This window comes from Lithobates pipiens, unplaced genomic scaffold (genome assembly GCF_037356315.1).
Source record: "Lithobates pipiens isolate NorthernLeopardFrog02 unplaced genomic scaffold, aLitPip1_a1.2 Scaffold_28, whole genome shotgun sequence".
Taxonomy (NCBI): domain Eukaryota; kingdom Metazoa; phylum Chordata; class Amphibia; order Anura; family Ranidae; genus Lithobates; species Lithobates pipiens.
The window spans coordinates 139,708,211-139,720,337 of NW_027507789.1; the positions used below are offsets into that span (position 1 = coordinate 139,708,211).

A 12,127-nucleotide genomic window follows, 5' to 3' on the forward strand; every position below is an offset into this window, starting at 1 on the left:
TATTGCCCTTCCTTCTAACGACCGACCACACCTCTCCCTCCACAACCTTCCCAGAGACCAAGCCCAGTAGGGGGGACAGACACTTGGATGGGTTAGACACAATAACAGGGGTGGGTACAACCACAGGAGGAGTCTCAGACACAAGAGACTCCCCTGGTGTGACTACCGACACTACTGCACTTGAAATATGAGGAGCTGGCACTGCAACATCAGGCACCTGTAAAGCAGAAACTCCTCTCTAATCCTCTGCGTCAATCCTAAAAAAATCCTCAACCAGGTATGCTTGGTTGTGCAAAGCCTTGGGGCACTGGCTGTAAGAATGTACTAACCTTAAGCAGAGATTACAGCAGATCCTATTACAATCCTTTGCAATGTGCCCCTTCTTCTGGCAAAGAGAGTATCTCACCTCCGAGCAGGAAGAGGCAAAATTCCCCCTCTCACCACAGCAATGGCACAGGTTGGACTGTCCTGCATAGATTACCACCAGCCTGTCCTTTCCCATTGTAGCACTGACTCCCAAAGGAGCGGCTGTTTTTTTTGGGCTTACCATTTACCTTCTCCACCTCGTTCTTGTCTAGGGGTTCCCGAGGTTGCTGGCCCAATAAACTGCAGAGACCGACACTTGAATCCCTTTTTGGAATTTTTATTTGCATAAAACGTTGAACAGAACACAGTCTCTCGGTTGGGAATAGAGGGTATGGGTAGTAAAGCTCAGGTACTTTTGGAACTGCTGACACTTGAAATGTCTCTCTCTAGATCATTAAGGGAATAGCCATTCGCAACTGGATATTTCAACTACTGGATAAATCTCTGTTTGTGGATTTAGCAGCCGACAGGTGATTTAAGCTTAGCAAAGTCTCTGCTACAGACTTGATCGTAGAACTTTAAATGAGAAAAGTATCTGCCACAGACTTGATTGTAGAACTTTAAATTAGCACAGAACCTTAGGTGTAACTGAAGGATGTAATTAGGAACTTTCTTACAATACCAGTATCTTGCAGCCGGTCCGGCAATACCGTAAGAATGCAGATTTACTTGATGTCCTTTCAGCTTAGCTTCCAGGCTCTTACCAAGCAGCCAGCCTCGTGCGTGGCCTTCTTGTGAACAGTCCTCCCCTGGTTACGTTTTGACTTGCTGGGCCTCTCCAAACCCGAGATGGCACCAGACCACCTTGAAATCCTCCTTCCAGTTACTGTGCCTCGGACTAGCCAGTCCCGAGACTCGGAAATGAATGGATCCGCACCCCAGGCCATGAGGGCCTCTGGGGGCTGGTCAGGAGGACCAGGACCATGGAGTCAGAACATACTTCTGGACTGGAAACCCCAAACCACATGACCACAGCACCTTAAGTACCCTCTCCCGGAATACACAGCGAGACAATGCACCCACTGATTGGCTCCGAGAGAGAGATTGGTGCCCAATGCATCCAACCAGACTGCGTTACAATGCCTGTCAAAGGTGATACCTACACCTATGACCAGGCAGAACATAGTACAGCCTAGTCAAACTGATGCCAAGACCACAATTTACTGAAATTAACCCTAAGACCCAACTATGGTCTTAGGAAAAACGAAATTTACAAAAACATAGCGCATGCTCTTCAGGAGCTCGGCAATACACTATGAACGCAGAAGAGTGGAGGTACTTTATTACATTATCTGAAACACGCAGCTTAACTGTTGCAGTCCAACTGCCCTGGTTATCCTACACCTTTTTAAGGGGGGGGGGGGGGCATCACATCCTAGCCATACTGCTATGTCTGATGCGGGGATGGACTCATTCCTCACTAAGATTCTAACCATTTTTACCAGGGGTTGCCTAGAGACCAGCTGGGGCACCAGACCCTCCCACCTTGGTGACCCTTTCCAGTCCCTATGGTATTTGAGGCAAAAAACAATCAAGGCCCTCAGCACTGAAAAAAAGAGACATGATATTCTGATGAGCCTAAAGGAGATATGAATGCAAACATGTCGTCAGCCTTAAAGTGGTTGTATACCCAAATTTTTAACTTTTACCTACAGGAAAGCCTATGCACCGCATACTAGCTCATTATGCATTTTGCTTTGCAGGTTTAAAAAAAAAAAAAATTGCGGGTTTACTACCGCTTTAAAGCCCATCTCTAGTATGCGGTCACTGACTTCCCTCCTAATGGGGGGCCCTCAACCTTCCATCTAATTTGTACAACATTTCTCCTCTTGAAGAAACCCCCTGAAGAAAACATCACGCCTCTTGCGGCTGCCTTAGGCCCTGAACACCCCCTTAGGGCCGCAGAGTAGCTTAAAGAGGCAGGAGCATTACTTCTACTATCAGAAATTGCCACAGCCTCAGCTATAGCAGCCGCATCTATTACAGGTGTATTCACAGGGCCAGACACAGCAAGAGATACATTCATGGGGATAAGCACAACGGGGCGTACATCCATAGGGACCAAATTTTCTTGTACAACTTTCCTTTAGATTTACCAAAACCATATAATAGGAGCTCAAACCTAAAACACTTTCAATTCATATGCAATCAGGCAGGCTCTTATACTACATAGTTAAAGGTAAATCTAAAGAAAATTGTATGGTGTATAGCCAGCTTCTTGCTTTTTCATTTTAACCACTCTGGAAGTCACCCGACCATGGTAAGCGGTAATGGACTCACCCCTCCTGATGCTCGGGCCTCCAGGTGATCCTTCATCTAGACATGTGCATTTAGTTTCGTTCCGAATCGAAATTCGGACAAATTTTCATTATTCGAACATTCGGATGCATCCGAATTACCAAATTACAATGCTAACGAATTCAACCAAATTCAGACGAAATTCGAATCAAATTCGAAAAATGACATTTTGCGACCTGAATTTGGGGCCACGTATCTCATGTTCACTTGGTGCTAGAAACCAAATAATTTGGTTATTTTGTAGTGCTAGTTCTACTGTGTTTGCATACCAAATTTGGGGTTCCTAGCTACATGTGGACCCGAGATACGTGGCCCCAAAGTCAGGTCACAAATGTCATTCTCTTCTGCAGAAAAGTACTTGACATATTGTCCATATCTCGGGGTCACTTGGTGCTAGGAACCCCACAACTTGTGGCAGGTGACGTGGCAAGTGGACAATCCACAACTTGGTTATGTGGCACTCGTGGCAGGTCATGTGGCACTCGTGGCCGGTCACGTGGCACTCGTGGCAGGTGTCATGGCAAGTGGACAATACACAACTTGTGGCAGGTTATGTGGCAAGCGGACAATACACAACTTGTGGCAGGTGATGTGGCAAGTGGACAATGACATACAGCATATGTACTTGCCTTGCGATCGACATCCGTGACTTCTTCAATCAGGCATGCTGACAACTTCATTGATGTGATAAATATAAATAAAATAAGATGTGTGTGTTTTTTTGCACTGGTACACTGCAAGTATGAGAAGTTGATGTGACAGATGTATATAAGTAAGTAACTAACCATCTTCCAAAATTTCTAATTCAAATAGAAAAGATTAGAAAAAAATATTTATTAGAATAAAATAGAAAGAATATACAACCATCTTCTGAAATTTAAATTTCAAATAGAATAAATTAGAATTTCGATTAGTATGAATTCAAATTTTTTAATTAATTAATTTTAAATTTAGATAGAAAAGATTATAATAAAATAGAAAATAGACTAGAAAAATGATAGAACAGAACAGAATAGAATATATTATATTTTATTCTGTTCTGTTCTATTGTTTTTCTAGTCTATTCTTTTATATTCTGTTTTATAATATATATATATATATATATATATTTCTTTCCAACATTCAAATTTCGTATAGAATGAATTCGAATTTGAATAGAAAAGATTAGAATGGAAATAGACAATAGGCTAGAAAAACAATAGAACAGAATAGAATATAGATACTATTTATTTCATTTTAAATTTCTTTTGCAGATTACTATTTGTTTCCATAAGATCTCCTGCAGACTATTAGCATCTATTTTTTTTTTTGCAGATCTCCTGCAGACTATTAGCATCTATTTCATTTTTTTGCAGATCTCATGCAGACTATTAGTATCTATTTCTTTTCTTTTTTAGCAGATCTCCTGTAGACTATTAACAGCCATTTCAATGGCTGCTAATAGTCTGCAGGAGAACAGCAAAAAAATAAATAGATGCTTATAGTCTGCAGATCTGATGAGAAAATGAAATAGATACAATAGTCTGCAGGATATCTGCAACAAAATTATATAAATGCTAATAGTCTGCAGAAGATCTGATGGAAATAAATAGTAATCTGCAAAATTAAAAATTGAAATAGATGATAACAGTCTGCAGGAGATCTACTGAACTAAAGGAAATGGCTGTTCTAATGCAAAAAAATTAAGAAAAATGAAATAGATGCTAATAGTCTGCAGATCTGCAAAAAAAATGAAATAGATGTTAATATACTGCAGGAGATCTGATGGAAATAAATAGTAATCTGCAAAAAAAGAAAAATGAAATTGATTCTAACAGTCTGCAGGAGATCTGCAAAAAAAGAAGTGAAATGGATGTTAATAGTCTACAGGAGATCTGCTAAAAAAGAAATAGATGCTAATAGTCTGCAGTAGATCTGGTGAGAAAACAAAATAGATACTAATAGTCTGCAGGAGATCTTATTAAAACAAATGGTAATCTGCAAAAAAATTTAAAATGAAATAGGTAGTATCTATATTCTATTCTGTTCTATTGTTCTAGTCTATTCTCTATTTCTATTCTAATCTTTTCTATTCAAATTCGAATTCATTCTATACGAAATTCAAATGTCGGAAAGAAATATATATATATATATATAAATATATATATAAAACCATCTTCCGAAATTCGAATTTAGTATATAATGATTTCGATTTTAATAGAAAAGATTTTAATAGAATATAAAAGAATAGACTAGAAAAACAATAGAACAGAATAAAATATAATATATTCTATTCTGTTCTGTTCTATCGTTTTTCTAGTCTAGTTTCTATTTTATTATAATCTTTTCTATCCAAATTTAAAATTAATTAATTAAAAAACTTGAATTCCTACTATTTGAAATTCTAATTTATTCTATTCAAATTCGAATTTCAGAAGATGGTTGTATATTCTTTCTATTTTATTCTATTAAATTATATTTTTTTTCTATTCTGTTCTAGTCTTTTCTATTTGAATTAGAAATTTTGGAAGATGGTTAGTTACTTACTTATATACATCTGTCACATCAAATTCTCATACTTGCAGTGTACCAGTGCAAAAAAAAAACACACATCTTATTTCATTTATATTTATGGTATCAATGAAGTTGTTAGCATGCCTGATTGGAGAAGTCACGGATGTCGATCGCAAGGCAAGAGCATATGCTGTATGTCATTGTCCACTTGCCACAAGTTGTGTATTGTATTTGTCCACTTGTCACGTCACCTGCCACAAGTTGTGTATTGTCCACTTGCCACATCACCTGCCACATGTTGTGTATTGTCCACTTGCCACGACATGTGCCAAGTGACATGCCACGAGTTGTGGATTGTCCACTTGCCACGTCACCTGCCACCAAGTGGCCCCAGATATGGGCAATATGCCAAGTACTTTTCTGCAGCAGAGAATGACATTTTGCGATCTGACTTTGAGGCCACATATCTCGGGGTAAATTATAGCTAGAAACCCCAAATTAGGTATGCAAACACAGTAGACCTAGCACTACAACATCTTCAAATTTGGGGTTTCTAGCACCAAGTGACCCTGAGATACGTGGCCCCAAAGTCGGGTCACAAAATGTCAAGCACTTTTCTGCAGCAGGGAATTACATTTTGCGACCCGACTTTGGGGCCACATATCTCGGGGTCACTTATTGCTAGAAACACGAAATTTGGTATGCAAACACAATAGAACTAGCACTACAATATCTCCAAAGTTTTTAGCACCTAGTGACCCCGAGATACATGGCCCTAAATTCGGGTCACAAAATATTTTCGAATGCGGTTGAAATAATTTCGAATCATGTTGAAATCATTTCAAATCCAGTAGAAATATTTTCAAATGCGACTGATTTTTCGAATTCGGTACAAAACAAAACGAAATCCGAAAACTAATTTAACGAATTTAATTAATATAACTAAACAAAATTAATTAACGAATTAAAACGAAACGAAACTAAACAAATGTTTTCCTTTTGCACATGTCTACCTTCATCCCTCCTAGGATAAGCAAACAACTTTAGTCCGTGGCTTCACAGGCCTCAATGGATCTCAGCAGAGCTCTGCAAAGTGTGACCGCACCCAAAAGCTGCAGGAACCAGACTTGCCCTACAATAGATCCTTGTTAAAGGATTTAAAGTGTACTCATCCCAATTACAGGGCCTCGAAAGACTCCTGTATTGCTATTTTTGGTCACTAACTCCCCAAGTCGGGAGTGGGTAATTTGCATGCCTGCTGCCTTCCTTGGATGTGGTAGCCGTTTCTCAGGCTCCCTTCTCTGGAATCAAACCCTGATTTCCTCGTTACCGTGGTCACCATGGTAGACGCAGAAAGTACCATCGAAAATTGATAGGTCACACATCTGAATATATCTTCGCCGTCACAGGGACGTGCGATTGGCCCAAGGTTATCTAGAGCAGGGGTCTTCAAACTATGGCCCTCCAGTTGTTCAGGAACTACAATTCCCATCATGCCTAGTCATGTCTGTGAATGTCAGAGTTTCACAATGCCTCATGGGATGTGTAGTTTTGCAACAGCTGGAGGGCCGTAGTTTGAGGATCCCTGATCTAGAGTCACCAAAGCAGCCGGGGTCCCGGGCCCCTAGATTGGTTTTGGTCTGATAACTGGGACATTATATTCCGACAGGTGCACCTGCTGCTGTCACAATACACTGATCAGGGGCTGGAACCGGTTGGTTGCAGCAGCTGATCGAAGAAGATCAAACGATTGTCCAGGCATGTCCAACCACTAATAGAAATTCAGCCGGTCCCTGCTGAACTGGACGAATTTCAAACAGTGTATGGCCAGCTTAAAGAGCAACTAACAGGTAAAACTTTTTCTTTAAGTTTTGGATAGAGTGGAGAAAGATTAGAACACTTGTCAGTTCTTATTGCTATCTGTGCCCCCATTAGGAAGGTTCACCCTCTATATTTGTCCTGTTTACGGGAAGTAAAAGTAAAAGAAATTCGTAGCTCTCCTCTGTCCTCCTCTCCTCCCTCCCTCCCTCCCTCCCTGCCTGTCAGTTAGAGACAGTGCCTGCCCCCCCCCCCTCCTGCTGCTGAAATTACTGTGTAATGTACATGCAATCCCCTCTGTTAGAAATCATCCTATGCTCCAATGTATGTTTTTTATAAGAAATAGCCCCATTTCTACCTTCTTTCACAGCGCCACTCGAAGCTCACGTGACTCCTCGCTGCTCCCCTCCTCTCCTCCCGGCTGACTTCAGCAGGGAATTCACGGCCCCTCCTGCTGTAGTTGGCAGATTGGGAGAGGGAGCAGCAAGGAGTCACATGAGTGCCGAGTGGCGCACTGAAATAAGGTACAAATGGCCATATTATTTTACAAAGAGCATACACTAGAGCATAGGACATTTTCTAACAGAGGACTTTACAACCACTTTAGGACTTCATTCCCATGGCCATATCGATCCATATAGCCACTTGAAGGGTTGCTTTCACCCTCGTGGTATGCACAGGTAATCTTTACAGTTGCATGCAGGTAGCCTGTTGAAATCAATGACAGACAGGTGGCTGCATGGACTTACACAGATCTCCAAGTGCATCCTGGAGTGTATAGTCGTGCGAATTTGATGCATGGATCAGAATGCAATCTGTCTGTTGAATGAGGTCTAAGTCTCTACCTAATCCTGGCTGCTGGGGGGATGTTTAGCTCCCCCTCAGTTAGTTCTCAGTGCCTCAGCATATAGGCAGGTTGAAACATATGTGCAGTTAGTTACTTAGCAGCTGGCCCAGGCTGAGGAAAGGGCAGTGGCATCGGAAGGGGGGGGGGGGCTGACTGGGGCTATAGCCCTGAGTGGGCCCCCAAGAAGCCCCAGGTCTCGGCATTCATAATGTGAATTATTAGGCCCAAGGGTTTACACAGAGAGGGGGGGATCAATCTCCTGCTTAACTGGTATGGCCAGATGACATACAAAGTCCTGCCTTCTGGATACGGCTCCTATGATGGAGGTCACACTGGTCCAGTGCTGGGACCAGTAACGTCTATCATAAGAGGCGAACATACAAGTTATAGTGTTTAGTGACATGGGACAAGTCGCTTTTCAGAAGAACTCTGCACTTTATTATTGCACACAGTAAAAGCTAATCTCTAAGTCAGGGAGCTTTCTTAATGTTTGATGTTTCACATGACCACAGTCTTTGCCTGGTCTCGGGCATTAATGAGTGTGCACGGGCAAGTGGTTTAGCTGTATGCCTATATAGAACTTACCCCTGCAGGAGCTGCTTGAATATTGTGCCCGGGTCTCCCACTGATTAATCCACAGCCAATTACATAGTATTTTCACACAGCCAGGTGCACACACTCTTCCACTCGTGGCCTCCAATGACCAGTCTAGCGGATGTGTCTTTATGTTTTATTTGGAGAACTTGGATAGGTGAAGGGAATTAGTAGGAAACTCCAAATTCACTATTCACAAACGAGGATAACTTCTCAATAGAACTGTGTAGCAGACTGTCAGTAGCCCAGGCTGTGTAGGATGAAGCAAGTCCCTTTGAAGCAGAAGGAAATGACTAGCCAGTGCCCCTTTAGCTCACACAACCAGTAGGCTGACTTTTAGGACCAAGAGGGGGATTTCAGAAACACACAGTCTCAGGGATCTGTACTCATAAGGCCCTGGCCGCAGGTCACCTTCCTCCCTGATAACAGACAGGTTCCATGGACATCCAACCTCAGTCAGCTTGCAAGAGAACCACCATGGGTGGTAGCTTCAGTGTTTCAGGCCCTCAGGCCGACACATATGAGGCCGCATGGCAGCCTATGCTGGGGAGAAGCAGCAGCCTCCTCCCTGACTGGGCCCCTCTGAGGGAGACTGTACCACAAGCCCATGTGCTCTTCAGATATAAATACAGACACCCAGCATTCCTTGGGGCACGTCCCCTTTTAATTGGCTAATGCTGTATGGACACCCATGATCGCATCTGCTAGATTTCCACCCACTGTCCAATATACCTCATTGCTATTGGATCAGTGTGGAACTTTCAAGACAGCTTGAGCAGCACCGGAGCACTCTGAGCAGACTATCAAATAACCACAGCTCTCTTTTAAGTAGCAGCACATTAATTTACCTAACTGTCTCCCTGTTAAGCAGAGAAACCAAAACTATATAAACTTACCCTAGCACCTACCTAGGAGGGCGCCTATGGTCTCTGGTCGGTGTATCTTGAATGCTTCGATCTCAATCCTGCTACATGTACCTGCTCCATGTAAGCCTCCTGATGCTATGCTGCCACATGTACTTGCTTCTCATAAACCTGACCCCTATTCTGGCCCTGTTTTTTCACCTATTTTAACTACTGCTTCTTGTACCTTCTGCCTGGCCATGCTTAATACGATTTCCTCTCATTCCCTGTTTGTATATAGTATGTTAGATAGTGGTCTGTACTTTTTCACATATGTTGACTGATGTTATACAGGTTGCTGTGTTTATGTTGTTTCTCATCTGTCTTGTGTGCTCAAAAAATATCGTCTTGTTCATCTAGTTTTGAGTCCAGTCTCCTCTGTGCAGCTATATATCTGGTCACTTTTACTGTACAGTTTACCAGCATGTGGTATCCTGACAGTCTACCTCATCCAACCCATTTTTCCATCAATAGGTGCATGGTAAATACATTTCAATAGGATAATTTTCTTGTACAGTCCAAGGATACAAACTCCATCAAAACATATGATCTTTATTTTTCATAGCTGTGTGAGAATATGTTTCAATAATAAAGATCATTTTGGAGGAGTTCCTAGTGCTGGTGCCCATACAGATGTAGTGCCCCACTAAAAGTTAGGCTAAATCTTGTTTTTGGCTCCACTGTACTCAGTGGATCAATTATCTTTTTTTCTGCTCTGGTCAGTGGTTGTCTGTTACTATTTGCTTCTGGAAGAGGTCTTCAGAAATTAAAAAAAGGAGGGCCAGCCATGGATTTATGAATATTTTAGACCTCTGCCAATCCCTGGAAAGGGGGCTGGGGAGGTGATCAATGTTTGGGTAAAGTGTTCTTCCTTTGATAGGAGGGTTCTTCTTCTCCTGGGGTTGCTGCCTCTGGGAGACAACTTGTGTGAGACAGGAGTAGTAGTCTGGGCCCTAGCAGGTGTTGGGTTGGGGGCCTGGATAAGATTGCTAAAAGATTTTTGCTAGAGGGCATCATGCTAAAATCCTGGTCTGGAGAAGGATCTTTGTCTCCCTCACTGATGAGCATCATGTGGAAGCCGGGGGGCAGACAGCTCCCAGAATATTATGAGCACATTTTGGGACTCCCAGATGTGCCTACTGCTAGAGGGAAGTGAATGCCAGGGGTTACTGTATGCACTGGGTTTACTCTTAGAGACCTAGAGTTATTGGCCATTCCATATTGCCTCCAGTTAAGACCAGGCATGTACTGGCCATCAGGACTACCGGGAGTTTCCCGGTGGGCCGATGGCTCAGTGGGCCACTCTGATGTAAGGGGGCTGGTGATGGGACACTCTGATGTAAGGGGGCTGCTGATGGGACACTCTGATGTAAGGGGGCTGGTAATGGGACACTCTGATGTAAGGGATTTGGTGATGGGACACTCTGATGTAAGGGGGTGCTGATGGGACACTCTGATGTAAGGGGTGCTGATGGGACACTCTCATGTAAGGGGGCTGCTGATGGGACACTCTGATATAAGGGGGCTGCTGATGGAACACTCTGATGTAAGGGGGTGCTGATGGGACACTCAGATGTAAGGGGGTGCTGATGGGACACTCTGATGTAAGGGGGCTGCTGATGGGGCCCTCTGATGTAAGGGGGCTGGTGATGGGGCACTCTGATGTAAGGAGGCTGCTGATGGGACACTCTGATGTAAGGGGGGTGCTGATGGGGCACTCTGATGTAAGGGGGCTGGTGATGGGGCACTCTGATGTAAGGAGGCTGCTGATGGGACACTCTGATGTAAGGGGGGTGCTGATGGGGCACTCTGATGTAAGGAGGCTGCTGATGGGACACTCTGATGTAAGGGGTGCTGATGGGACACTCTGTTGTAAGGGGGCTGGTGATGGGGCACTCTGATGTAAGGAGGCTGCTGATGGGACACTCTGTTGTAAAGGAGTGCTGATGGGATACTCAAAATGTAAGTGGGCCGGTCTGGATGAAGTCCAGGGCCAAATTTTTGTCCCAGTCCAGCCCTGGTTAAGACTACTATTACAGGATTTGTGCTAAGAAGTTTGTCCCCCTGATGACTTCTGATATCGTTTTGGAGTATCCTGAACTCTTAAATTCACTTCTGTTCAAGCTGCTGCAAAAAGGCAAGCATGCTCTGTACCAGCAAGGGAGACCTGGGCATATTCTCAGCAGCCCCTCTGAAGGTGAGCACTACATATAAAAGCTCTAATGTAGCCTCTGGGAACAGGTGAAGAAATAGGCACTAAAACAGCCAGTCAAAGGCAGGCTCAGATCTAGGGAGGTTCTGGGGTGGACTGCACCTCTTCCACGATTTTAATCATGCCCCCATCCCAGGTCTCTGGGACCAGTGCATGAGCGACTGAGCCATGACCCAGTCCCTCATCTCCAGTGCAGGCCCCCTGCACTCTACTCCGTAGTGGTTGGGTGTTAGGACCGCCAGAACAGAGTATCAAAACTCCTGCCAGAACGTATTCCTATTTCTGGCCTCCGCACTAGGGAGTTCTAGCAGAGTTGCAAGAGGGCATATGAAGAAGTGCTGCCAGGAGTCTGGCAAGTACAACCCCCATGAACATGAATCGTGGTCATATATGGGATATTTCTGGCTTTCACCCGGAGACTCCAGCTAATCAATTTGATTATTAGGTCTTCAGGCTGCCAGAAGATCCTTCCAACTCGGCTGATTGGCTGACAAGTACCACGCTATCAATTTCACTGTCATGCAGCTGCCAAAATAGGAATCATATTTAAAAAAAAAAGAGCAAGAAGTTATCATAAGGTGGACTGTATGGAGAGAC

The 12,127-nt window shown here is 43.4% G+C and overlaps 1 protein-coding gene and 1 non-coding gene across 3 annotated transcripts in view; both read right to left on the bottom strand.

The window, feature by feature from the left end:
• LOC143935621 (lysosomal alpha-glucosidase-like) overlaps positions 1 to 12,127 on the bottom strand; it is a 205,676-nt gene that overhangs the window by 15,633 nt on the left and 177,916 nt on the right. The window lies entirely within an intron of this gene.
• Positions 6,369 to 6,611, bottom strand: LOC143937690 (18S ribosomal RNA). Its single transcript, XR_013263738.1, has one exon. It is a non-coding gene; the product is annotated as an 18S ribosomal RNA (ribosomal RNA).